The 14,221-nt window shown below is 41.5% G+C and overlaps 2 pseudogenes; both read right to left on the reverse strand.

The window, feature by feature from the left end:
- Positions 1-802: 802 nt before the first annotated feature.
- LOC102961668 lies at positions 803-1,362 on the reverse strand (annotated as a pseudogene).
- Positions 1,363-1,596: 234 nt separating this feature from the next.
- LOC102952715 lies at positions 1,597-5,339 on the reverse strand (annotated as a pseudogene).
- Between the last annotated feature and the right edge of the window lie 8,882 nt (positions 5,340-14,221).

The raw sequence follows: 14,221 nt of genomic DNA on the forward strand, positions 1-14,221 counted from the left end.
TGGATGGCTCAGTCAGTTGAGTGTCTGACTCTTGATCTCAGCTTAGGTCTTCATCTCAGGGTCGTGTGTTCAAGCTTTGCATTGGGCTCCATGCTGGGCATGAAGACTACTTTTAAAAAAAAGATATCAATTGGCCATTGATTTTATTTATATTTTTATATGTGGCTTGTTTGTTTTTACCTCTGTGATGTGATGTCCAGAACTTTGGTAGCCCACTTGGGACACTGGAGGAAGTTACTCTAAAGGACACAACAATGTCCTGAGAATAGCACAGTGGAAAAGAGAAAGAACCTAGAACCCTAACAAAATTGTTGACTTGATTTAACTAAACCTCTCCCATTGAGATAATACAAACTTTTGGTTTATGTATTTTGGATTGGATTTTCTTTACTTGAGGTCCAAAATGACCTAACTGACATTTGGTCTGTAAAATACAATTTACTCATAGATGGTTTGAAAACCTAGAAACAAATTTTCTTATAGGTCAAGAAATAGGGTTTCTGGCTTCACTATGGGATGTAGGAAACAGGAAAGAACATCACACCATACTTGTGATAAAAAAAAAAAGACTAGATAATTTACAAAAATCCAACTTTTATTGAATCTATCACAGAGCTGTGGTCTCAGGGCAAATAGTTAATTTAAGAAATGCAAACAAAGATGCCTCCAGGAAGAGCACCTACTTAGCTGCAGCAAACACCAGAGGCTATACAAGCTGGTAAGAAAAATTTGGCTAAAGTTGGGGTTTTTTTTTTTAGCATCCAAAATCTTTTCATAACAAGGCAGGATGTGAGGTTGATTTTTAGTAGCCAAGGCTTGCCCTGAAGCCTCTGGGCCACTCCAACTTCTGGCCCTTGAATTACATGTAGGATTTGGTGTGGCTGTGCAGGATTCCTGGGACCTTGCTGAAATACCTGTATACCTCTCAGCTCTTGCATGGACTAGAGAGCAAGATGGTGCCACAGTCCTTGGGGAAGTCTGGGGCCAACAGGTCAAAGGCAAGGATCTCGCCCCCAGCTTTGAGGATGCAGCTCTGGGCATGGCTGCTCACTTGCAGCACGTCCACCTTCAGTTTGGGCACCTCCTGACACACACATCATCAGTTCTAGTCCCTACAGCCACAGCTGTTTTGTCTTCCTTGCCAGGCAGCTTCATCTTACAGATCATCCAGGAGAGGGACAGAGGTGGCCGGTTGGTGCAATTCTTGAACAACTTCTTCAACACAACTTGGCTAATGGTAGAGTCGGTTCATCTGGCCAGAAACCCATACAACGTGACCAACGGTCTCAGGTAGATGCCCTGGTCCTTGGGCTCTTTGCACCAAACCTTTCAGTCTTTGTTGTGGCAAATGTCAACTTCCATACTGACACCTCCTGCTCTGCCAGTTTGGGAAAATTAAAAATTTTGCTGAAATTGTTAACGAACATTTAAAGGTCAAGTGTGAGAGTATATGGTATAAAGTTTAGAGTGAAAGCACAGAACTGCCGAGAGCCACAGAGATAGAGAAATTCACACTCCCCTATAGGGCCCTCTCACAGACCTCACTGAGTGTGCATGAAAAACTGGACATAGAATGAAAATCTGAAGAAGCATCTCTTAGGGTACATCCTTGGAGAAAGAAAGAGCATCCACTGAGATGAAGGCATGAAGATCTTCCCATATCCTCTCATATGTCTCCTACAGAATAAAAGCCTTATCCCATTGGAGGAAGGGCATTAAACCCTGTTACCCTCAAGGTACAGATGAAGACACATTTCAGGTGAGAAAAGGAGCAGACAAAACCCTCTGAGGACAGGGAGGAATACATCTAGGCTCAGATCATTAGAGATTGCCAACCTCTGGGTGAGAAGAATCACTGCCAAGGCCCCACCTCTAAGACACAGAATGGAGCACCTATCTAAGACTGGGACTGAAACAGAACAATAAAACACACCTCCAGTCCATTCCCAACACCAGGCTAGCAAACTCAAGAAACAGGTATCCAGTCCTCAAAAGTATGGAGAGAGCCCTTTGTGAGGCACAGGCATAATGGGAAGACTTAAATCTGAGAGTGAAGAAGATATTAAGAAAAACCTTCTGGCAAACCACTCCTTACCCTAAACACAAGGTAATGCTAGAAGTTGAAGCTTGTGGTAGTGACTGTAAACATAGCAGGAAAATAACCCAAACCCACCCCTACTGTCTTGAACGATTTCCCACACATTAAAGGCCTAGCAAAATAAAAGCCATGCCCATTATCAACCTCAGTCTGTACTGTTCTACATAAGATGTACAGCTTTCAATCAACAATTGCAAAACATACAAAGCAGCAAATAAAAATAACACACTCCTAAGAGACAAAGCAATCAACAGAATCACACTTAAACATGACAGAGATGTTGGAACTATCAACCGGTGATCTTAAGCATCCTAAAAAAAGATCCTTCAAGAAGACATAAATAGCTTGACTAGTCCTGTATCTTTTAAAGATATTGAATTTCTAATTTAAAGCCTTTCAGAAAAGAAAATTCCAGGCCCAGATGACTTCATTGTAAGTTCTACCAAATGTTTGAGAAAGAAATAATCACCACTTTGTACAAACTCTTCCAGAGTTTGTATATAGAAAAGGTGGGAACAATTCTCAATTTATTTAATTATGCCAGCATTATTCTGATGCCAAAATCAAAACAAAGATGCTATAATAAAAGTACCAATATCCATCTTGAACAAAGATGAAAAAAATCCTCAGCAAAAACTGAGCAAACAAGGAATAAAAGGGAACATCTAAAACTGACACAAGGCATCTACCAAAACCAACACCTTGTGTCATACTTAAGAGTGAGAAACTGGATGTCCCACCTTCCTCGAGATTAGGAACAATTCAAAGGTGTCCCTCCTACAATTCCTTTTCAACATCATACTAGAATTTTTAGCCAATGCAACAAGGCAAGAAAAAAGAATAAGACATATATATTGGAAAGGAATAAATAAGCTAGTCGAGAATCATATAAATGGCCTCAAATTTTACCATACTTGCAAATAAACAAGTTAACCTGCCCTGTTTTCATGGATGCTGGCAGAGGGCACAAGATTCTTGCATCATAGAAAAGTATTTCATTACTTATAGTGATAGCAATCACCAGAATATCAGTATTTTCTTGTGCTGATAACTCTAACCCCAATTCCCACAGGGCAGTGTGAAAAGAGCCAGATGATATCTGCAAATGGTTAGGGAATCCAAATATTTTATATTGTCTGTCCCTGATTATAAGGGACTGGGGTTGAGGGTAGAATCTGACTACCAAGAGGCACAGAAAATATTTTGGTGTGATGGAACTATTGTATATTTTTAATATGGTGGTAGTTATGTGACCATGCATTTGACATAACTCATAGAACTTTCTACTAAAGAGGGTGAATTTTACTATACCTAAACTATACTATTTTTTAATGAAAAAATCATGGTGAGAGATACAGATAAAAATGTTATCTAAGAAAACTTTATCTAAAAAAGTCAAATAAGTTGTTCATTATTTTCCCTTAATGGTTATCATTTTATACATTGCTTCAGTTTTGATTCTCTGTTTTGGATTTCATAATTATTTGATTTTTGTATGTGAAAACTGTTTTTGTATTATACCTATGTAATTATTTTTAGATATAAATTAATAGAAACTTGATTTAAAATGTTACTAATATACTACCTTGAATTCATGAACATTTTCTTTTTTTTTTTAATTTTTAATTTTGTAAAAAGTTTATTTTGAGAGAAAGAGAAAGTGCAAGTGGCAGAGAGAGAAAAAATCCCAAGCAGGCTCCACTCTGTCAGCACAGAGCCTGATTTGAGGCTCAAACCCACAAACCATGAGATCATGACCTGAGCTGAAGTTGGACATTTAACTGACTGAGCCACCCAGGTGCCCCCATGAGCGTTTTCAATTAACAACTTTATAAGCACCATTAAAGCTGTTCCCACAACTCTATGAAGAAGAGAGCAAAATGTAATCATGAGCCACAGAAGTTAAACAACTTTCCAAGACTCATGCTACATTGACCCGTTCAGATCAGTCCAACTAAAGTCAGTTGCCTTGAGTCTTGTGTGCTACGCTCCTATCGTTGGATTAACTGGATCTGGCTACTGTTCAAGGTCAAAAATACATAACACCAAACTTCCAGGCTAGGGGAGAAATCAGAGGTTGGAGCAGGATTACCAGGCCAGAAGTAGATGTACCAAGATGGAGATCTGAGATAAAGCAGACAGGTCAACATGAAGCAAGGAAGGCCAAAAGCTTCGGGAGTTTGGCCACCTTTTTAAGACATAGTGGGACAAATCAGAGGTGAAGGGGACACCCTGAGAAAATTCAACCCTTTAGGCTCTGGATGAAAAAGGATGGGGTCAGGAAGGCCACTTGCCAGGTGAGAGGAGAGGGTCTAAGGCTGAATAACCAATTCAATGTGGGCAGTCTTGTAACCTTTCTGATCCCACTTCACAGATTAACTCTTGCGTGCTCCATTCTCCCAGCTCCCCTACAAGGTCCACAACTGATCAGTAAACTCACAAACTGCTGATTTTGTGGAATAAATAGCCAAGCCAATTGACTAAATTCATGATGTCAGCAATTTGTCAGATGTTTTGGTGTCTTTTAGATAGAACCTTTCCATCATCACTTCACTTAATGTTTCCAAATATGATCTTCTACTTAAAAGGAAACAAAGAATAGCAGAAAGAGCACATATTCTGTTTTGTTTTGAGAGAGAAAGTGAGCAGGGGAGAGGCAGAGGGAAAGAGAGAGAGAATCTTGAGCAGGCTCCATATTCAGCCTGACCCGGGGCTCGATCCCATGACCTGAGCTGCAATCAAGGGTCGGATGCTCACCCAACTGAGCCACCCTGGCACCCCAAGAAAGAACATATATTTTGGAGTCAAGCAGACTTGAAGCCATTCCTGCTGGTCCAGTGCTGCTTGTTGCTGTCTGGCTTTTGCAAATAATTCTTGCCTGCTGTCTCAATAACTCTTCTTCAGGAGTGCCAAGGTTTTCCAAACAAGAGCTGGTCTTTCTTCTTTTCAATGCTACAGTCTTGCATTCTTGTAAGACTTCTTTTACTTGACTGATATAAGAGCCAGAGCCCAAACTTTCTGGTGCTTGTATGACATGCTCAGGTGAGATGGTCTTCTTTTCAGATTTGTCGCAAATCTCATTGGCTTCAGAAGATACGAGGTGAATGAATTCAGTGCAGTAGTTCACCACCAGCTCCCGGGCATCGTTGGCCACCAGATTGGGGAGAGTCTCTTTGATCATCTTATTGATAGCAGCTCTAGGTATCGTGAGAGCATCCTCGTTGCCAGATGAGGAAGCCATCGTATCTCCCTCCCTGGCACGCCCCCGGACTATTAACCCCCCACCCCACCCCACCCCCACCCCCCCCCGCTCTGGTCCACTATTCTGTTTTTCAAAGGCTGCCCTCAAAGTGTGATCCCAGGAGCGCGAAGAGGATGAAGAAAATGAGGGGAGTGGGGGAAGAGGTGGTTCATGAAGGTGGGGAGCACCCGTGTGGGGGAGATTTAGGGCGAGAAGTTCGGGGGGGGGGGGGGCTAAAGAGAATGGGGACAGGACTGCCCAACGTCGGAGAGGAGAAAGCAAAGGTGGTCCAGAAATTTGAGCACTGGGGAACCACCTTTGTGTCTCCTCAGAGGAGCGGGTGCTGTCGCCTAACCTGTCCCCAACACACCGGAGGAGAGGCAAGATCTGGGGGCCCTGGCCTCACCGAGGTACCAGGCGGACGTCCAGCGGGCTTGGCTCTAAGGAGCCAGAGCGCCACCTGCCGCTGCCCGCGCTTCTGCCTTTACCACTGGTGTTTCTAGGCATATGACCAGACATTAAAAATCTGATTCTCAGTGTTCCCATATGTAACAGGTAAACAACACCTCTCCTGTGGAATTGCGGTGAGAAATAAATCAAATGGTGCTTGTAAGCTACCTAACACATAGAAGGCATTCAGTGATCAGTAATAATAATAATGGCCATTCTTAAACTATTTCCTGTTCAAGTTAAGTTTGAACGTTCCATAAATAATCCATCTAGTTCATTCCAGAATATTCGCGGGCATGCCAAACACTTTTCCAGGTACACAGGATTTGACAAGGAGTTGTCCTCCCGGAACTGGCATTCTTTGGGGGGTTTGTATATTATATGCCACCCACATGGCGAGAGATGGTTCTCCCACTGAGCCCAGAGTAGAACTCCTTACCACCCTGAAGCTCCACCATCAATGACTAAGGCCACTGATTCAGATCCATTGAGAGAATGGTTTGTAGATTTCCCAAGCAACTTCTGCATCAACATAATGTCCTGCTAAAGAACAAGGATCAGTGTTGCATAATGGGTATCTCCTGAGAACAGAACTTAAATTTTTCAGACTCCCTCATACAGACACAGCAGTAACATCATTAGTATTTCAGAGTGATATTACACTACAGGAGTCACAGACCCAAATGCCACCTGAAGACCATGGGTAAATGAGCCAAGAAGCCCAGTGTCATGGTTAAAAGTGGAGAAAATTCTTTAAAAAATTAAACAGTCCCTATGAAATGTGCAGCCGCTACTATTTCCAGTTGGTGTTGCTGGAGAAAATGCCAGTGTTGCTAGAGCTGAAGCTGAAATCTGAATCTTAACATGAAATTAAGCGGTTGTCCAAATAAAGTCCCTCATCAGTACTGATTCAGCATAGGACACATCAGTTTGCAACTCCTGTAGAGCTCTAGAAGACTCCATTTTTAAAAAGTTATAGCATAGGGGCACCTGGGTGGCTCAGTCGGTGAAGCGTCTGACTTCGGCTCAGGTCATGATCTCGCGGTCCGTGAGTTCGAGCCCCGCGTCGGGCTCTGTGCTGACAGCCTGGAGCCGGCTTCAGACTCTGTGTCTCCCTCTCTCTCTCTCTCTCTCTCTCTGTCCCTCCCCCACTCACACTCTGTCTCTCAAAGATGAATAAATGTTAGAAAAAATTTTAAAATAATTTAAAAAATAAAAAAAATAAAAAGCTATAGCACAAACGATCTCTAAACCTTTCCCACATTTTATACTGAAAGACGTCTTCAGAATTGCAAAATGCCAAATGGCAAAGATTTCTAATTTTGTTTGTTTGTTTGTTTGTTTTATCTGAAACCACAATTGTTATCCAACATCCAAGAACGTGGAGCTCAATTGGTAGATCCCATCATTTGTGGAGAAGCAACAATTAGGCTGGAGTAATGATGGATTAGAGGACATCTCACCCTGACATCTTCCAGCCTACTCTTGCCCTAGCATTAAGACATGCGGGGACTTGTTTGTAGTCGCGGATTTTGTATTCTCTCTTGACGGGGCTGCAGTGAGAAAGCACATCTGTGAAGTGTTTGCCAGCATGTCAAGAGTAACAGGAACTCTTGAAGCCATTTCAAACGTCATGCCAATCCTTGTGCATAACATCTTTAAAAAGATTGTTGCTTTAGAGATCTTAATATTTCAAAAAAGAAAAAAAAAACCCGAAACGCAATCCTTTTAGCCACTTAAAAGTGGAGTTTTTTTTTTTTTTCAAGAAGCCAAGTTGAACTTTTTAAACTTCTTTTTACCAAGCAAGGCTTTCTGGTGGTGAGCAAATAAATTAGCATGTGGGTCCTAAGTGCTCTTAAAATCGTTTTGCTATAGATCTGTCCACTGTTTATAATACTTGAATAAAGCTAAAAGTAAAGAAAGCCATTCTCTGAACGTTTATGAGCATTTTTCCATGAAGCAGAAGTCAAACAGAAGATCAAAGGCATCTAACAAAATGCTTCAAACTCGGGATAGGGTGGGCTGAAGCCTGGCGAAAAGAAACCAACCTCTCCAGATAGTTTGGAAGATATGTCTTGTTCTTTCAAAATAAAATGAAACTAAAACAGGATAGTCCAAGTGTATCAAACTGACATTTCTGAACCATGTTGTTAAAAGTATCAGTCTTTGATATTTTAGCCATAGAATCAAAGGCATTTTAAAAGAGGTTAGACAACTGTTTTACCAAGTGGCAAATATGAACAAAATCAGGTGAATTTCTTCTCTCTTCCTAACGGCCATTCCTCTCTGGGCTTCTCTGGGTCTTTCGGGAAAGACTCTACCAGGTTCACCAAGGATTAATATACAGTCTTGAATTATCTTGAGCAGTATAGCGCATCCTATATATTTTGGTACTAATTAATTGATGCTTCAGCTTTTGATATGAGACTAGTTCACATACCTACAAACCATTCATTTTAAAATAGAAAAATGAAACAAAAGAATATAAAATGAATATAGTTGCTGAAAAGGCATGAATCTATCCAGCCTTGATTAAACCCTCAATAAATCTGCTTCCAATCATCCACTGGTATTTAAATATATGGCAACTACACTATTAAATTTACTTCTCCTTATTTAATGACAGTTATTCTAAATTTAATGACAGTTGTTTAAAATGTATATCCATAGATTATTAACAACATTTTAACAAGATTTTCAAACCAAGGAACACAAGCATGAATCCATCAGATGTCAATAAATCAATTACTATTTGCTTCAAATTGTTAATTTGAAGCATATACAAGTAAAAATGCTTTGAAAACATTTCACTGAAAATTAATTTGCTGGGGTGGGGGAGGGGAATGCATCTGTGGACTGCAAGTACCATTTCAGCATAAAATTAAGGATATATAACTTTAAAATACATTTATTTCGCATGAAAATATGCATTTGGTGAAGCACATTAAATTGTCTTGTATGGGAGTTGATTTTAACCAGAATACCATTTCAACATTATAAGTCAAGTGGTTTTCATTTTTCTGTTGCCAATTAAATACGTGCTAAAAATGTTACATACTATTTTATTCTGGGGATTCACAACCAGGCTTATACAAAACATTCCTTTATATTGAATATAAGAAAAACCTTTTTTCAAGTTATGGTGACCACCAAGTCACCATCCCTCAAGCAAAACAAAGTCCTTAATCCACATAATTCTGTTTCCGCCTGCTGGCCAAATTTGCTTCCTGTCAGAAGGACTGCGGCTGCCGTATCTTTCTGCTGAGGATGAATGATCCAGGCCATTCTTGCACGGCCTTGCCCTTCCAGTTGTCCTCTTCCACATCACTGGGGCATTTACGGGGATCAGAAGCGTAGACTGGCAAGTTCGTGTGACGTAAGAGCCCTAACCTATAAAGCACATCAGTAGACACTTCATAGCATGTGCCGTTTATTAGAGTTTCCATTAAAAGTATTATGTTTCCATACTTTACAACCATAAAAGAGTAAATAATTTCAAAGGATTTCTTGATAGGAGACTTCTGTTTTAAATGGAACTTGGAAATATCTGGGAAATCACTGGAATAAATGTACTTAATAGACCCAATGCTGTGAAGTTCTTTTTAACTGTTTTCTTAAGCACATAAAAGATATACCATTTCCTCCAACATTTTTTGAAATAGGTTTTGGTTTGGAGTTTTTCTCTGTAACATTTGACTTATAAATATTTCTTACAATGCTTCCATTGTTTGTTGTTTCTCTCTCTCTCTCTCTCTCTCTTTCTTTTTCTTTCTTTTTCTTTCTTCTAGCACTAAGACTTCTTAACACCAACAGATTCTGCTCCACTTCATTGCTGTAACCTATAGGATAAGTTAGAACTTAAAACCAGAAAACATTACATGCCCCTCAAGAAAGCCTACTGTGCCACTTGAGAAGTTGGCACATGTATACTAAATGCCCTGTTATTTCCTTTTTTAGAGAAAACAAATTCCATCCATGGCACTAAGCAAATACTTCATCAGTCCAGGCTATCTAGGAAGCCAATGCACCATCCACTGCATGGAAAAGATTAGGTTGGCTTCAGAATACAACTATTTTTTTAAAAAAATATTGCTAACATCAAACATTTGAAGAAGAGTTAAGTAGTCCATAAGATATCAACATGTCCTTATCCAGTTGGAATCACCTAGATGGGCTATATCTAGGTTCCTCTTCTCTGGGAAACTCTGTGAACTTCTGTCTGATTTTGTCTGTGTCGACGTAGCATTGTGTTGACATAGCGACTTTCTTGTTTTACAGGATAATTATTTAAAGGATGAAATGAGATGTTTCTGAGCACCAGAAACCCTGATCATCAGAGCCAAGCTGATAAGTAGATAATACCCATGGCGAAGATCATTTGATCATCTCCTTGTACAAATTAGAGGTCTCAGAAAGGTGGAGATTAACTTTTCAAACCAAAAGTTTGAAACCTTCAGCAACAACCCTTGAAACTAAGGAAAAAGAGTGGGCATAATGTCATCAGGTGAGTTCCCTCGGCTTGGTGAAGAGGGCACCAGGAACTACCACACTTGCATGCATTCCAGGCGCTACACTGAATTCTTGACTCACGTCATTTCGTTTCATTCTCACCATCCCTCCTCGTCTTCATTTTACCGGAGAAATTGAGACCCAGAGAGATTTAGTAACTTGCCCAAGCTCACGGAGTTAGTCGTATTGCTAGATTTTAACCCAAGTCTGGCCGAATCCCAAGCTTATGCCATTCACTGCCATGCCAGTATCTCCCTTGCTTCACGATTAGGTAGGGCCAGAGGATAGAAGCCCGAGGCAGATCTAAAGAGAAGCTGGATTCTTTGGAGGTGAGAATGCAGTGAAGTGAAGAAGGAAGTCACCCAACAGCTGTTTACAGGACCGAGGCCTCCTCCTAGCAGAGAATGTCTGGCTGGCAAGGGAGAATGAAGGAGAGAGGCATGGACGGCCTTCTGGATCTGAGCCCAAGTCTTAATTTCTGTACTCTGTCTACTGGGAGATGACTAACAGCTATATGTGTCCCTCTCATGCTGGGCCAGGCCTGCATATCTGGGTGGTGGAAAGCTGGGGGATTCACCTAGCTAGAGTAAGCAAAGAAAGAGGAATAAAGGTGGGGAATGACAACCCAAGGCATATCTTCAGATGATCAAGGCCTTGTCCTTCCCATCAAAGTCATGCAGTCCGAATGAGGACACTCTCTGGGAAAAGCTGGGAAATGGAGCAGGAGAAGAGGAATTCAAGGCAATTAATCACCTCGCCTGCCAAGGAAATGCAGTTCAGAAACCAAAGGGAAAAACAGGGCTCGATTCCACAAAGCACTCAATCTCCTGAAAGAAACAGCATAAATAGAGTCATATATGCCAATGAAGGTTTCTAAATGTTTAAACTAGCCCGTAACACCACCCAGATGGAGAAACTAATGCTTGCGGAAGTTAATGATTTGTACCGTAGTCACACAGTGAGTTGGAGATAGAGCAGATGTGAACCCCCAATCTCTTGACTCCCAGATCTGCACATAAACCTTCAAAAATACAAAGCTTCTAGCCCTGAAATGTGCCCAGCCCTTTGTCTACTGTGTGGTCCCCTGTCAACCTCAACATTGCACTACACAGAAGGGATTTCTTTCCCCTTACGCACTTTGCGAGTCTTGGTGAGCTGGGTCTCCGTGCTTTCTTTTTTTATCCTTTCATCCACTTGACAAATATTTATTGAGGGCTTACTACACGCCAGGCACTGTTCTAGACGCTGGGAATGTTTGGTGAACAAGACAAAGACCTTGTTCTCCTGGAGTGCAGATTCTAGGAGGGGCAGACCAACCGTGAACAATGAACACCCAAATAGGAAAATATCAAAGCATCCAAGTGCCATGGAAAATAAAGCAGCATGATAACATGGAAAGTGACTGCAGGAAACACCTTTGATGGAGCAGTCGGAGAAGGTCCCTTAGGCGAGAAGTCTTTTGAGGTGAAGCCTGTATGCCAAGAAAAGCCAGCCAAGTGAAGATTGGAGGAAAGCAGATTTCTCAACCCAAACACACGCCTGTAGACTTCCCCAGTAATGCTTTCTTTAACCTGGTTTCTTTTTTCCACCCAAGATAACTTTTCAAATTGCAAGGGAGTGAAAGTGTCATCCTACTAAGAAAAAGGCAAAATATTCTGAATTTCAAACTTTTGTTAGTAAGTTTTGATACTTTGACTATTATTAACATTAATTTGCATCAATATGGAATTCCTTACACATTTCACAACAGATTAAGACACAGCAGTGTCTTATATCAGAGAGGTTCATATACAAAGAAATTGGAAGGTTCATAGAAGAGCTCAATGGCATGACAAACGTCACATCCAGATTATCCTCAAATTCATTTGCACAGCAGATCCTACTCTCTATGGTTTACCGTTGTCACCATCTCTTCCCATTTTATTGTAGGACCCTCCTAGCTGGTCTCCCTGCTTCTCAGCAACCAAGGTGATTTTTTTCAGAAACAAAGTCTGAGCATGTCTCTCCACGGCTTACCTGTGTCTGACTTACAACTATCTGCAACTGTAGATGGTCATGGACTGAATCATGCTGCCCCCAAACTCTCATTTTGAAGCTCTAACTCCCAATGAGACTGTATTAGAAGATAGGGCCTTCAAGGAGATAATTAAAGTTAAATGAGGTCAGAAAGGTGGGACCCTGATCCAATAGGACCAGTGTCCTTAGAAGAAGAGACAGAAATCAGGGGGGCCTGGGTAGCTCAGTCGGTTACGCATCTGACTTTGGCTGATGTCATGATCTTACCATTCCCGAGTTTGAGCCCCACATCGGGCTCTGTGCTGACAGCTTGGAGCCTGGAGACTGCTTCAGATTCTGTATCTCCCTCTCTCTCTGTCCCATTCCCGCTCACTCCCTATCTCTTAAAATAATAAATAAAACATTTTTTAAAAGTTAAAAAAAAAAGAAGAGACAGAAACCAGATCTCTCTCTCTCTCTCTCTCTCTCTCTCCCTTCCGCCTCTCTCTCCCCCCTCCCAACACCCTAAGCATTCACAGAGGAAAAGCTATGTGAAGTTATAGTGAGGCCATCCCTGAACACCCAGGAAGAGAGGTCTCACCAGAAACCAACCGTGACGACACCTTGATCTTGGACTTCCAGCAGCCCAAATGTCCATCAATGGATGAATGGATAAAGAAGATGTGGTATGTATATACAATGGAAGACGACTTAGCCACAAAAAAGAATGAAATCTTGCCATTTGTGATAATGTGAGAAATTTTCTGTGAGAAAATGTCTGTTGTTTCAGCCACCGGCCTCTGCGATCGTGTTATGGCAGCCCAAGCTCACTGTGGCATGGATATTCACCATCTGCTCACCTCACTTCCCTCCTCATCTCCTGTAGACCTCCCTTCTCCCATTTCATCCCGGCCATGTGGGTATCCTCCTTGTTCCTTGTACATGAAACCTCCCCCGCCCCAAACATCCACATGGCTTTCTCCCCCTCCTCCTTTAGGGTTTTGCTCAAATGTCTCTTCACAATGAGACCTTCTCTGACCACCTTCATTTAAGCTTATAAAATTACCCTTCCCTCATAGTTCATTGCATTTCCCTGCTTCACTTACCCTCAGAGACTCATCACTTGCCAATATGATAGATAACGGACATATTTATAATGGCGTATTGCCTCTTTCTTCACATTGTTGGGTAAGCTCCATGAGGGTAGGGATGGCTAGCTGTTTTGTATGCTGCCAGATGGGGATAGAATGGGGAGTGTGTGGGCACGAGAGAGAGGAGAGAGAAAGAGACAGAAAGGGGCAGAGAGAGAGAGAGAGAGAGGATCATCAGTCGGATCAAGATTGTGTCTCTTGGGGAAATTCTATTGAGTTCTTTTTTTTTTTTTTTAATTTTTTTTTAACGTTTTATTTATTTTTGAGACAGAGAGAGACAGAGCATGAACGGGGGAGGGGCAGAGAGAGAGGGAGACACAGAATCGGAAGCAGGCTCCAGGCTCTGGGCCATCAGCCCAGAGCCCGACGCGGGGCTCGAACTCACGAACCGCGAGATCGTGACCTGAGCTGAAGTCGGAGGCTCAACCGACTGAGCCACTCAGGCACCCCTAAAACTTAACTTTTTAAGTGAACTTTTTTTTTTGAGATTTTTCATTTAATTTTATTTTTTGGATTTTCTTTTTTGCCCCCAGCTTTATGTAGTGAACTAGTCTTAAAATTTCTAATTCCAGTACAGTCAACATACAGTGGTATATTCGTTTCTGGTATACAATATAGTGATTCAGCAGTTGTATATGTAGCTCAGTGCTCATCAAGATAAGTGTATTCTCAATCCCCTTCACCTATTTCGCCCACCCCCCACCCACCTCCCCTCTGGTAACCATTAGTTCTCTATAGTTAAGTGTCCGGTTTTTGGTTTGTCTCCCTTTTTCTTTG

Source organism: Panthera tigris, chromosome B4 (genome assembly GCF_018350195.1).
Source record: "Panthera tigris isolate Pti1 chromosome B4, P.tigris_Pti1_mat1.1, whole genome shotgun sequence".
Lineage (NCBI taxonomy): Eukaryota > Metazoa > Chordata > Mammalia > Carnivora > Felidae > Panthera > Panthera tigris.